Here is a 13,659-nt window from a genome sequence, read left to right on the forward strand (position 1 = left end):
TATTATTATTAGGGAGATTTATATAGCACCTCTGAGCTCTTTGGGAGTTTGTCTAAATCCTAGACACCGCGATTATCTGAATCCCAGACAGGAACAGCTCTCCCTAAGGGGATAGATGAACAGCAATCCATACCATAGTGTCATTTAAATATTTAATAACCAAGCCTGGAGGTTATGAAGACTCAGCCACCAATTCTCCTTGCTGACTCATGCCTCTTCAGCAGGAACTACCATTTTACTCCCCTAGCCTGAAGGAAGTGTGAGCTGGGGGTGACACACAGGAAACCAGGGGAAAAGCCCAGAGTTTTCCAATCGCCACTGGAGGAAGAGAGCTAATTGGAGAATAAGATGGTTCCTCCCTAGCTTCCTATGCACTAGAGGCTGATTTCCTGTCTGCTGCACAGACCTGCCTTGCAGAGGCTGACGTCTGTACACAGGGAGGTTCACTCTCATTATTGAGTGCTTGGCTTGTGTCCAAGGTCACAGGGCACAGGTAACCAGAGATCTGAGAGAATAAAGGCCGATGGACAACTCAAGAGGTCACCCTGAGCTCCAGGGAGAAGCCCGACTGTGTCAGGCTCCCTCTGCAGCAGGTACCCAGCACTACACTGGGCCCACAGAGCAGGCCTCTGACTTCCCCGGCCAACTGGTCTCTAGGAGATTATGCAGCAGCAGGTAAAAAGAGGTGGCAGTGACCCAGGTTCACTCTTGAGCACAGGCACACTTCTGGCCCAGCCCACAGTCCAGGACTGGAGAGCAGCAGTCTCCTACCATAAAAAAATCAGACTCTGGGCCAAGATCAGCAGGCCACTCCCTCCCTGAGATGTCCCAGAATATCAAGGAGGTATTTCCTTAGTCAGATTTCATCCACCTCTTTGGATCACCCAGAAGCTGTGGCCCTTTTAAGGTCAAGTTGAAGGTACCACTCCAGGCCCGTCCCACAGTTCCTTCAAAGGGTAAAACACAGATTCACATACAAACACACAGATGCTGCCAGCCCATGAGATTCATGTCCTGGAAATGTCCTCAGCTGTTCCAAACCAGCTCCAGTCCCTTCCTGAAATCTAGGCTCCTCCAGGCAAGTAGATCTTTCACAGAACAGGCGGCTCCTGGGCCTCTCCCCTGGGCTAATCGCCAACAGAGGTTAGGAGGGGCTCAGTGCTGAGTCACATGGTGGCCCACAGAGACCTGAACAAAGAGTTCAAAAGTTTGCTTGTTCCTGGGATGAGCAGTAATCTTTCCGTGAATTTCACAGTGCTAACAACCCCACTTAAGGTCTGAGCGATGAACACATCCCAAGAAGACCAAAAAACAAGTCAGTGTTTCCCCTTTTCTCAGGAAGTTGGGTCATTTCTCTAATCAGCTTTTGTTGGCCTAATTGCCCGGGTTCTCCTTCCTAAAGTACCTCTAACTGCCCGCCTTGCCTAGTTCCTGCACGTAACTGGGCCCCACATCTTGTGCAGAGAGCTCCACATCCCCAGCCCTCCTTTCTTATCAGCACTTGCAGCCAGCAGCATGGACTGGAACCTGAGTCATGCTAGCTCCTCTTGAACTGGCTCATAGCCTTCTGCATTTCTCAGCTCTGCGTAGCCCTTACCACAGAAGCTAACTCTCTGAAATTCTTGGAACCCCACCTTTTGTGTGTATGCCCCACACTTACTCTCACCTCTCTACTAGATCAGCGCTCTCTGTGAGCAGGAACTTCCTCCCATCCTGGATCCCCACAGCACCACACTCATAGGCCTGAATGTGTGCTAAACAAGGATTCAAGGGTGACAACACCATCTTCAGATCTGTAAGAATCTTACATAAAATAGCACAGTACCAGGTGTGGCAGCACATACCTGTAATCCCAGGACTCAGGAGGCTGAGGCAGGAAGACTGTTGGGAGTCAAGATTAGCCTAGGCTACAAGGTGAGCCCAAGGCCAACCTGAACTGTACAGCAGAGAGACCCTGTCTCAAAAAGACACACACACACAGCACAGTATTTACACGTAACTTATGTACTTATAACTAATAAATTTACTTGAGAAAAATCTCACTATGTTTGTTGGTTAGGCTGGTCTTGAACTCAAGATCCTTCTGCCTCAGCCTCCCACATAGATGGGACTACAGGTACATGCCATGGGACCCTGATCCCCTATATACTTGAAACCATCTCTAGATTGCTTGTAATATCTAGTACAATGCAAATACTATGTAAACAGTTGTTATGATTTAAGAAAGCATAAGAAAAAAATTAGGTATATGTTCATTACAGATACAGTTTTATAAGATATCTCTTCCTTTTTTTGAGACAAAGATTTTGGAAGGCAGTGGGGGCGGGCAGGGTCTTGCTATATAGTACAGACTGCTTTGGCCCTTGAAGTCACTTACGTAGCCCAGGCTGGCCTCAAACTTGTGGCAATACTCCTGCCTCAGCCTCCAAAGTGCTGGGAATACAGGTGTGTAACACCACCTCAGGTAAAATAAAAGTCTTGCTATGTACTCTGGGATGGCCGTGAACTATGCAGCCTAGTCTTACTCAAACTGATGGTGACTCTCTCACCTCAGCCTCTGGAATGTTGCGATTACCCTCACCCCATTTTAAAATAATTTTTAATCTACAGCTGGTTAAATCTGCGGGTGTGAAATCCATAGATATAGTAAGCCAGCTACTCTTACCCATTAGCCCTCTCTGCTACAGGATGCAGGCAGAATCCCTGGGGGTTGACAATCTGGTCTTGAGCCTCTCATAACACTCCCCTGAACTGGCCCTCACTCCCTGACCAGGCCCCTCACAGGAGCCTGCCTCTCTAGCCTCCTTTCCCTTTTTCCAGCTGTGTGCTTCCATCTTCAACATTGGCACCACCATCTCTTACCTGGGATGCCTGTAACTCCAGGACACAGAGAAGGCCAGGGGTATGGAAAGCCACTCAGGACAGCCAAGATGGTTAACTTAGCTCAGTTCCAGTGCCTGGTCGGTACACTCTACAGCAGCAACACCATGGAAGAGCAAAGGACTTTAGTTCTTAATGGCCAGGAGCAAAGCAGGAGAACCATACCAGAGAGGAAAGGTGCCACACACCCAAAGTGGGTTTTACCAATCCCCAGGTGGATCCCAAAGCCCATCAAACTGACATTCTACCCTAACTGCCACACCTTCTCAAGGTCAAATTTACATAGGCACAAGAAATTTAACTCGTCTTAAGCAAGGCTAAATTCTAGAGCCAAATACAAAATGCAAGTACGACTGTAAGAGACAAGCTTCGAAAAGAACTCTTGAGCTTGCACTTAGCGAGTTGGTAGATGGTTTTACATAGTATCACAAAGCCCCCACTGTCCACACATAAAGCCACCCCTGTCCAGACCACAGATTTGGCTGCCATGCTATCACTGGGAGCTGAGACAGTCATACAGCTCTTTGTACACCTTTCTAGTTATCCCATTAGCCTGTTAGTGTGGTACAGTGAAAAGAACATGTCTATCAAACAAGACAGCATAGCTTCAAATCTACCACTCACTCCATCCTGGCACCACGGGCCTTGCTATCCCGCCCCCCTTCCGTGCTGAGCCGGCCAATGAGACTGGGTGTGGCGGTGCATGCCTGTAATCCCAGTACTGGGGAGGCTGAAGACAGGAAAATTACTATGAGTCTGAGCTGCGTATTGAGACCTTGTACCAAATACATAAAAAAAAAAAAAAAAAGAAAACCTACCATCCACTAGCCCATTGACAATGTATTATATCAATATCACTCTGTGCTTTAATTTATTCAAACATCTCATAGAGTAGTATATGGTGAGTAATAGTGAAAAAATGTGCAAAATCCATCATGGTGCCTGGGGATAAAATAAATGTGTGCCTCCTACTCTGACATAGAGGAGACAGTTAGTAAATAAACCTGCATCACTGATTTTCATCTCCCTGGGGAGGAGACGGGGAGGAGCTGGAGCCAGGGACTGCAGCCAGGGATCCTGGGAGCTGTGACAGGTCATCACTAACTTGGGCCTTCTTGCTGAGCAAGCCACTGACCTCACCCTTCTATGCCTGGGGTTCATTCCAAGTCTAGAAGCCTAAACTCACTGCCTTGCAAGAGCAGAAAAAAAGACAAAGAAGCTGCAGGGCCTCAGGCTCTCCTCATTTCTACCACCTGCTAGGAAGTCACAGTTGCGAGAGCCCTATGCCCTCAAACCCAAACCCAGAACTGTGACAATAGAAAGAGCCAGCCAAGATCCATAGAAGCCCCCAGACAGGTCTGAGTCATGGAGAGAACAACCTCTTAGAGGGGCCAAAGCAGACCAGCATGGCTGCAAGAAGCTCAGGAAGCGGTGCAGAGGACGGGTAAATGACTCTTCCCGAACATCTACTAGGAGTCTGGCCTCATAATCTCGCTTCACAGACCGGGACACAGAGGCCCAGAGCTGCCCAATGAGAGCACTGTGCAGGCAGGAGGAGTTCTCCATGAGGACAGCTCTGCTTGCCTGCACAGCTCATCCCAGGACACCCGGGGTGGGGGGGAGGACCATTCAGCAGTCATCCCTCACCCCTGCTATCACCACTCTCTATTTCCACAGCACTGAACCAAGTTCCCTGGAGAAATCCAAGAAGCCAGTCCACCAGGATGTGGCTGCACTGTCAACTCTGGCACATGTTCTTTCCTCCTTTTCCTCACCCTCTGCCTCAGGAGGGATCCTGGGCCCTAGATGGGCTCCTCATGGAAGCATGTGGAACTAAAGAATTCAGAGAAGGCCAGGAGACTCCAGGTTCCAGCTGTACCAGGTAGGCTTGCCAGGAGTGCTTTCCTCTTGTGTTCTACTCATACTGCTTCTGCTCTCACCTGAGCACAGAGCTATGGGGCAGGGAAAAAGGCTGCCCTGCCCCAGATGCCAATCTGTGACCTCAAAAAGTGGCATGAGAATCATCAGGAGACTGGTGGGCAGGCAGAATGCCAATGTACACACAAAGCCAGCCTTTAGGGACAGGCAGAGACAGACAGTTGGCCTGGACTCCCCAGTGCACACTCCCCAGACATACAGTCAACCTAGACATTCCTCCAGCAGACAGACACATGCCTCATCCAAGCTCTAGCTCTACTAACCAAAAGGTTAAGGACTTCTAAATGCTGCCCCATATTTGGGGACAAGAAGCTGTCAGAGAATGCAAGCATACTAGAGAAATGTAGGCCTGACCCTCAAGCTGTCCTCAGCCCCTGGTTCTCAACCCTGATATGCAATCAGCCATGAGATGTACCACCAACCATCTTTGACTAACAATTATCAAGTATAGAATTGTACGACTGATTTGCTTTTACTTTTTAGAAAATCAGCTGCAGTGAGTTCAAATGACTCTGACCATCACCCTACCTATCTGTGTCCCAATGAGTTTTCCTGAGAGAAAGCTAAAGCACATAGAATGCCAGACACACCTTCGGGTTTGTGGAGGGATTTGAAACTGCTATCTCAGATAGCCAGGACTTCTGAGAATAAGGAAAAAAGAGAGGAGAACAGCCAGCTGCATCTAGAGTACCTCCCCAGTTGACCCTCAACGACAGTTTCACTTCCCTAGAAGCGCTGCCACCACCCACCCCTAGGTTTCTCAGTCTCACAAGATTTGGCAGCCATCTGCTCAGTTCAAGGCTCCAGGAAATGCTGGGGCCCCTTGACAGCTGCTGTCACCACAGATAGTTGGCAGCTCCTGAATAAGGTCCCATCCTACACACAGAAGCTCCAAGTCTCACCCCAGTTCCCCTACCCTCAAACTCCCACACCTGTTCATGGGGAGTGGCCCTGACCCAACATCTTGGTGGGATGATGTTGCTGATCTATAAAGAAGGGATGCCTCCAGCCACTGTCCTGAAGAGGGCGAGATCCATTTCACAGGAAACCAGATCCTTGCCTACTTTCCACATTGGGAAATCTGCCTCTTCCTGAACAGGGAATAAGCAAAGCGAAGCTGCAGAATCTTGCTGATAAACCACAATAGAAGGGAAAAAAATCGACTTTGCTGAAACAAAATGTATCCTGGCTCAGTCTGGCTGAGAGGACTCACACATAGTGACATTAAGGTATAGGAGAGGATGGAGTAGGGCTCAAGCGAAATAACACCCTATCATCAGCCTGAAAAAAGCCTACCAACCCCAGAACGCAGGCCTCAAGGCATACATGCATAAACCTCATGCATAAACCAAGTAAGAAGTCTGTGCCCCAAGACTCACATAACAGAGAAGGTTCTAGGGCATCTGCCTGGCCTGATTTGGCTGTGTTGGTTTCCCAGTTGGCTCCACCAGGAGAAAGATGGGGGCTGGGGTGGCATCTACCTCATCCTTGATTTGGATTTTATTTGCAGGAGACAAGACTCTGGGAATCCAACACAGCAGAGGCAGGACAGATGGCAACAACAGGGGCTGGCTGTAATGCCCAGAAATATCACACAGGAAGTCTCCAGTGTACACAAACGAAGCATTCCAAAAGTTTGTTTGGAAGTTGGAACTCACTCTGTGCAGAATGTCTTTTAACAGAAATGATACTCTGGGGGGAGATTTGGGCAACTGTTCAGGTAGATCATTGGGATCACTAGTCTACCAGGTGCTAGCTTCTGCACTGTTTGCAGGGACTGCAGTCTCATGCTGAGGTGCTGAGAAGAGATAGGAGAGCATAAGTCCAGAGCACTTAAATCCACCAGTCCTGCAGGGGGTGCACAGCTGTCTTTGACAGTGCTGAGCTAAGTTTTCTAAGAACCAACAGAAGAAGAAATCCTGTGCTCGTGCACTCGCACAGCTGTGTGCAGAGCAGAACACCTCATGGTTAACTAGACCGCTTGTACTGGAATGAAACTGTCAGATGGGGCTGCTGCTTCTTCTGCCTAGCTTCATGTCCAGGCAGGAAATAGTCACCACAGAAGTCAGCGAGCTAAATAAGTGCCTGTCCCATTACTACCCGCACCACCACACCCCCGTTTTTTGTTTTTTGGTTTTTTGGTTTTTTTTAAGTACTAGGGATCGAACTGGGAACCTTGTACTTGCCAGGCAGGCACTTAAGCCATTGAGCTGTATCCCCAGCCCAATATTGCCCTTTCCTTTTTTGTTTTTTAAATGTATTTAGTACAGGGTCTAAGTGTCTCACTACACAGATCGGACTTATAGTGATCCTCCTGTTTTCAGCCTCCCAAGCACTGGGATTACAGGTGCATGCAACCATGCCCAGTCTCCATCACTGTCTCGGTCCGCCCTGGGGGCAGAGCTGGCATGGCTTGTGGTGCCGGGGATCGAACCCCAGTCCCTGTGTCTACCTAAGCAGGCACTTTAATCCACTGAGCTATCTGGCCCGCCCTCAAAATAAGGAATATTTCACAAATTTGCATGTCATCCTTGTATTGGAGCCATGCTAATCTTCTCTGTATCGTTCCAATTTTAGTATATATGCTGCTGAAGCGAGCAGCCTTTCTGATGTAACTTGTTCCTTCTTTGTAAAGAGCAAAAGGGTTTTATAAACATGGAAGTGTCTGTCCTCTCCCAGCCCTCCCTGTTGTGCCCCAAATTGTGATGTACCTCTATGGACATCATCATTTGGGATGATGCCCCCTACTCCTTTTCTTACCCCATACCCAGATGGGTATGGTCAAATCTTCCTGACCATGAGCAAGGACTCCTATTTCCACATGAGAGCAACAAATTTCAAACCCAGACACAGAGAGCAGCCCCAACAGTCTCCCAGTGTCCGGGTCACCTAAGGAAAGATCCCAGGGACTATGTAACTCTAAAACCCAAGACAGCTCAGTGTGTAGTGACAGACAGCAGGCTGTCCCTGAGGGGCCGGGGAGATGGCTCAGTGAAATAAGTACTTCCCTGGCAAGCGCAAGGGCCTGAATTCAATCCCCTATTCCACAAAAAGAAAAAAAAAAAAAAAAAAGGAGGCTGTCCCTAAGGTCTCTGGAGCAGGATAAATAGGAACCTGGAGCAGGCTGGGCAGAACCAGTGTCTGAACCCAGACTGCTCTACCTCACAATCACAGACCCTGCAGTGCAGACCTGCTTTCCCTGCTGGCAGCCGACATTACAGTTCCTTACCTGTCTAGGCCTACCTACGCTTTTGGTGAAATAGGAATCATAAATGGCTAAGGGCTGGGTCAGCTAAGTCTTCTGAGACTTTTTTCAGCAATAAACTCTGATTCCTCTTCTTTGATTTTTTGTTTTGTTTTGTCTTTTTGGTGGAACTGGGGACTGAACTCAAGCCCTTGCACTTGCCAGGAAGTGCTTATTCTAGTGAGCCATCTCCCTGGCCCCTTTTTTATAATTTTGTTTTTTGGGTTTTTTTTTTGGTCTGATTCTTCTTCTAGAGGGGATTCTAAAGGCAGCAGAGCCAGGGAAAGGGAGCAAGCAGAGGCAGCATCTCATTCTCAGGTCCAGAGTTGAATCCACTCATGGGTGTATTTGTGCTTTTTAAGAAACCTAACTTAGGGAGCCGGGGAGATAGCTCAGTAGAATAAGCGCTTGCCTGGCAAGCGCAAGGGCCTGAGTTCCATCCCCGGTTCTGCAGAAAAAAAAAAGAAAGAAACCTAACTTAATCTGAAGAAACAGAGATTTCACATGAAAACCAAGATTTCTAGTTTTCTAGAAGCAGTCAAAAGAGCTAACAATACAGTCTCTAATATATGATGGTTTCATTTACATTTTCAATGATACTATGGTGAATTCAACATAAATATATTTCAAATTTTGAATTTTGATAATTTTCTAGGCTGGTAATATTTAATACAACACTCTCGAGGCAAGTGGCCAGTAGCAGTGAGCCACAAACCCATGAGGGCAAACAAGTGACACCCTAACTACTGAATTGTTAAGCTATGACGGTCAGTAGGCTAAGCACATTAAAGGCATTTTTAACTGGAGATTTTTTTTAATAATAATTTTATTTGGGCTGGTGAGATGGCTCAGTGGTCTAAAGCACGTACTTAGAACAAGCTAAGCAAAGCACAGGGACAGCAGTTCAATCCCCAGCACTACATGCCAGCCAGCCCCGCCCCCTGGTGGGCTGAGCTGGCCACACACACACACACACACACACACACACACAATAAATAAATAAATTTAAAATCCCCCAGCACCACATGCCAGCCAGCCCCGCCCCCTGGTGGGCTGAGCTGGCCACACACACACACACACACACACACATAAATAAATAAATAAAATTAATAATAATAATTTTATTTATTTATTTTTAAATTTTATTTATTTGTGTGTGGGGGGCAGCTCAGCCCACCAGGGGGCGGGGCTGGCTGGCATGTGGTGCTGGGGGATTGAACCGCGTCCCAGTGCTTTGCTAAGCTTGTTCTAAGTAGGTGCTTTAGACCACTGAGCCATCTCACCAGCCCTAACTGGAGATATTATTGAGTCCTTACAATGAGTTTATTGGGATGTAACCCAATCGTTAAGTCAAGAACATGTACACCAGCCTTCTTTCCTTAGGCAATAATAATAGCTGCCTTCTTTGCCCACTTCCCCTACTCACGTAACTTTCCTGACCTCAAGAAGTACACAAGTTTTCAACAAAATGAGGCATGGGTTTTGTATAACTTGGATTCAAGTCCCAGCTCTCCCAGCTGCTAACAGGGCACCTCTCTGAGCTCAATTTCCCCATCTGTAGAATAGATATACTAATAGCCCCTTTTATATGGAAACTGTGGGATTCAAGCCATTGGAGAAAATAATAAACATAAGGCAGGCCTGACATATCAAAACCACAATCAACTGTCCATCTATAACATTAGTGATTAGTTCACCATACGACATCAGGTGATACCAGGTGACAGATGGAGGCTGTGTAGCCGTCACACCCACAAAGTTGACATCCCTGAGTACCCCACATGAGCAGATACATACAAGAGTGCTCAGTATTGAGAGCCATGAGCAACTACCGAGGTGGTGTGAAAAGTGTCAACTGGGCCACTGGTTCTCCCACACCACCCCAACTCCATTTGTTGGGACATCACAACTAGACCACCGGTCTCTGACAACAGAATCTTGGCTAAAAAGTAGATGCCTTACAGGACCCAAACAAAACTCTGATCTTTCCCTGGTTTCAAAGCCATCCCCAAATTCAAAAAATCAAATGGGAGCATCCAGAGGCCCCAGGACTTGGGGTGTAGATAGCTCAGTGCACAAAGTTAAAGGGAAGAAGGGTACTGCTGGGCTTCCTGTGAGTCTGGTCCAGGAGCCAACCTTCCAGCCCCATAGCACACCCAACAATGCACTGAGGAGGGAGTAGAGGTTTCTGGAAAGTGACACACCAGCCCACTAGGGACTCACACCCTGAGTGTCAAGTATGACAAGTGTCTACCCACTCAGTTCAACTTCTTATCCCGGGGCAACAGGATTTCCCATTCCTCTTTTTTCCCTTTCAAGGCAAGGGTGGAAAAGAGCCCCAAGGAATGAAGCTAATCCATACACCAGAAGTCTGAGCTAGGAACTCCACACTCCAAAGCATCTGCAAACCACCTGAAATTATATAAAAAACATTGTGTACACATCCCTGCTCAAGGGAAAGGACTCACAGTCCAAAGGGGATGGGAATCCATGAAGGGAAAACCCAGGGTAGAGTTCAGTGTCGTCCTGCCCTTCAGTCCACTGCCTGGTCCTTTGAACACAAATTTGATCATTCGGAGCTGAAGCTATATCATCTTTACATCAATTCTAAGTACTGTCACTGGAATTTCTCTCCAGCAAAACCACCACAGTTCAAGAGGCACATTTTGTGTCTCTCACTGGGAGCAGCCTCACCATCACAGTGGTCCCAGTACCATGCATGAACATGTGCTGAACACAAGAGGGATGAAGACACAGTGTCCCCAGGGAGCACTAACAAGCAGAAGAGTGTGTTCTAGAGGACAGCAACAGGAGTCAGCAGAGGGCTGGGGGAGTGTGAATAAGGGCTTTCCAGGCAGAGGAGAGAAATAGACTGGGAAAGTACCACTATAAAGGGGACTAGAGCTAGGAGTACAAGTCCCAGCTTGGCGAAGTAGTTGGTCCAGGGCCTGCTGAGGAGTCTGGACTTACATGAGCAGCCACAGAGAGTTGTCAGTGGGGGAATGCAGGACCAGGCCTGCCTTTCAGAACGCCCATCCAGTATGCAGGAAAGGAGGGGAGGAAAGGCCTAACTGAAGGAAGACCAACAGCTGCAGTGTTCTAAATGAAACAAGGTAAAAGCAACAAGACCTGGCAATTGAGTGAATGTGCAGAAAGAGGAAGAGTACAGGATGCCCTCCCACACTTGACTCTTAAGGGAGGATGGGACAAGCACCCCGAGTGAGATGGGGAGACAGGAGGGTAGCAGGAACTAAGAGGAACAAGGTCCAGGAGAGGGATCAGGATGAGAAGCACAGCAAAGACCACAGTCAAATCAAGAAGAAGAGACACAGGACAGCTGCGGGTGGGGTGGGGGTGGGGAGTCTTCTCTGGCCAAGTCTTCTACAAATCCCTTAGGAGCCCACAAAGCAGCAGTTTGGAAAATAATACAATGTTTCCACTCCAGTTTTCTCTTCCACTGAAAACAAGTTACTCTTCTGCCAGGCCTTGGACAAGATCTGGAGGCTGCATGCAGCCTGCTCCACCAACTGTCAGAAACACTAGCTCTCCCTCCCTCTGCCTGCTCTAAGCTGCACTGCAGCTGGCCCAATGTGATCCACATGTAAAACCCACTCCATCTCTGACAGCTCTCCTCCAGGAAGAGAGAAGCCAAGCCAACCATGTTATCAGAGGAGCCAGGTCCTTCCCACCACATGAGCAAGTGTTTCACCACTGGGGTCAGTGGGCCCAGAGTACAATCTCAGGCCAGGCTTGCATGGAGATGTCCTTCAGAACCCGCAGGGCCTGGGCCCAGCTGAGTCTAAAGCAACTTTGCACACACAGGGCTCAGCATCTCACTGGTGGGTAACAGTCACCCCAAAGCCACAGCCCTATCTCTGCTGCCATACAAAGGCCAAATCCAAAAGGTCATTTTATGGAGGAAGCAAAGACCAATGAATATCTTTGCCTTGTGGCTTAAGCTGTTTGATTCACTTGAAAGATTCCATCAGAACACAGGGTACCAAATCCACCCAGTGAATTTAGCATGTGCTCCCTCCGTTCCTTTGCACAGGCTGTTCCTTCTCCTTAGGCCACACTCCTTTCTTCTTTACTGGCTAAATCTTTTTGTATCACTTGCAACTCATACAGCTGTTTCCTCTTTGGCAAAATTATCATTGATAGCTAAGTTAAGCAGAAATATTATATGCAGTCAGATGGGGACAGGCCCTCAAAGGAGTCAATGCAGAACAACAACAAAAAAAAAACATATTATAACTGTGGCTGGAAGTGCATCTGGTGAGAGCCAGGCCTCAAGATAAAGATGAAATGTCTACGTCTATATACCTCCCTGGAGGAGAAACAACATAGTACACTATAACCAGTACTGCTAAACAAGCATCAGTCAGTCACCCAGGTGGGTGTCCAGGACTTCTGGACCCACCTCTTTCCAAAAGGCCCTTGTTCTACCTGTATACACTTGCTACATGACTTACTTCCCCCCTAGAGCAACATACCCTAAGTGCCTAGACCTTGAAATCTCATTGGTTGATCATAGTTCTGTCCCACAATGTATCCACCTCGTCACATTGTACCCACCTCGTGATTTTGCTTTATAAAACTTCCTTTGAGAGGTGGGTTCATGGGCAATCCACTCATGCCCCTTCTTGTCTCCCTCAGGAGCGCTCTCTCATAAAATTTCCAACTCTTTTATGCTTTTCTGAGACAGGGTCACACTATGTAGCTCAGGATGATCTTGAACTCACTGTGTAGCCCAGACTAGCCTCAAACTCACAATAACCTTCCTGTCTCAGCCTTCCAAGTGTGATTACCCATGTGTACCACCACATGTGGCAAATTTCCTGTTCTTTTTTTTTTTAAACATTTATTTATTTATTTATTTTGTGTGTGTGTGTGTGTGTGTGTGTGTGTGTGTGTGTGGCCAGCTCAGCCCACCAGGGGGCGGGGGAGGGCTGGCATGTGGTGCTGGGGGATTGAACCGTGGTCCCTGTGCTTTGCTAAACTTGTTCTAAGTAGGTGCTTTAGACCACTGAGCCATCTCACCAGCCCCAAATTTCCTGTTCTTAACCACTATTGTTCCTTAGAACTCATTCTTTGACTTCAAGGACTATGAAGCCGGCGTATTGGACATCTAGCAGGTTGGGAGTTACGCTTATTTCCCCTATATCATTTGGAGTTCCTATGTCAAAATGAGGATAAAATGGCCCACTTTGGACTGGGCATGTAGCTCAGTGGTAGAGCACTTGCCTACCATACACAAGGCCCTAAATTCAATCTCCCATGCTGACAAGAAAAGACAAGACAAAACAAAAAGAATGTGTTGGTTTTATGCTAAGGAATCTCTTCTGTGAAAGATTTCCCCTTCTTATTACCAAATAGCCATCAACCTACAGGACAAAGATTTGAGGTTCTCTTCAATATCCTAATTATAATGTAATTCAAATAAACACAACAGGGCTGGTGAGATGGCTCAGTGGTCTGAAGCACCTACTTAGAACAAGCTTTGCAAAGCACAGGGACCGCGGTTCAATCCCCCAGCACCACATGCCAGCCAGCCCCGCCCCCTGGTGGGCTGAGCTGGACACACACACACACACACA

The 13,659-nt window shown here is 47.7% G+C and overlaps 1 protein-coding gene and 1 non-coding gene across 4 annotated transcripts in view; both read right to left on the reverse strand.

The window, feature by feature from the left end:
* Positions 1-13,659, reverse strand: part of Pxn (paxillin) — a 59,083-nt gene that overhangs the window by 20,520 nt on the left and 24,904 nt on the right. The window lies entirely within an intron of this gene.
* Positions 7,313-7,419, reverse strand: LOC111818105. The gene has a single exon (XR_002822176.1). It is a non-coding gene; the product is annotated as a U6 spliceosomal RNA (small nuclear RNA).

Source organism: Octodon degus, unplaced genomic scaffold (genome assembly GCF_000260255.1).
Source record: "Octodon degus isolate 3935 unplaced genomic scaffold, OctDeg1.0 scaffold00079, whole genome shotgun sequence".
Lineage (NCBI taxonomy): Eukaryota > Metazoa > Chordata > Mammalia > Rodentia > Octodontidae > Octodon > Octodon degus.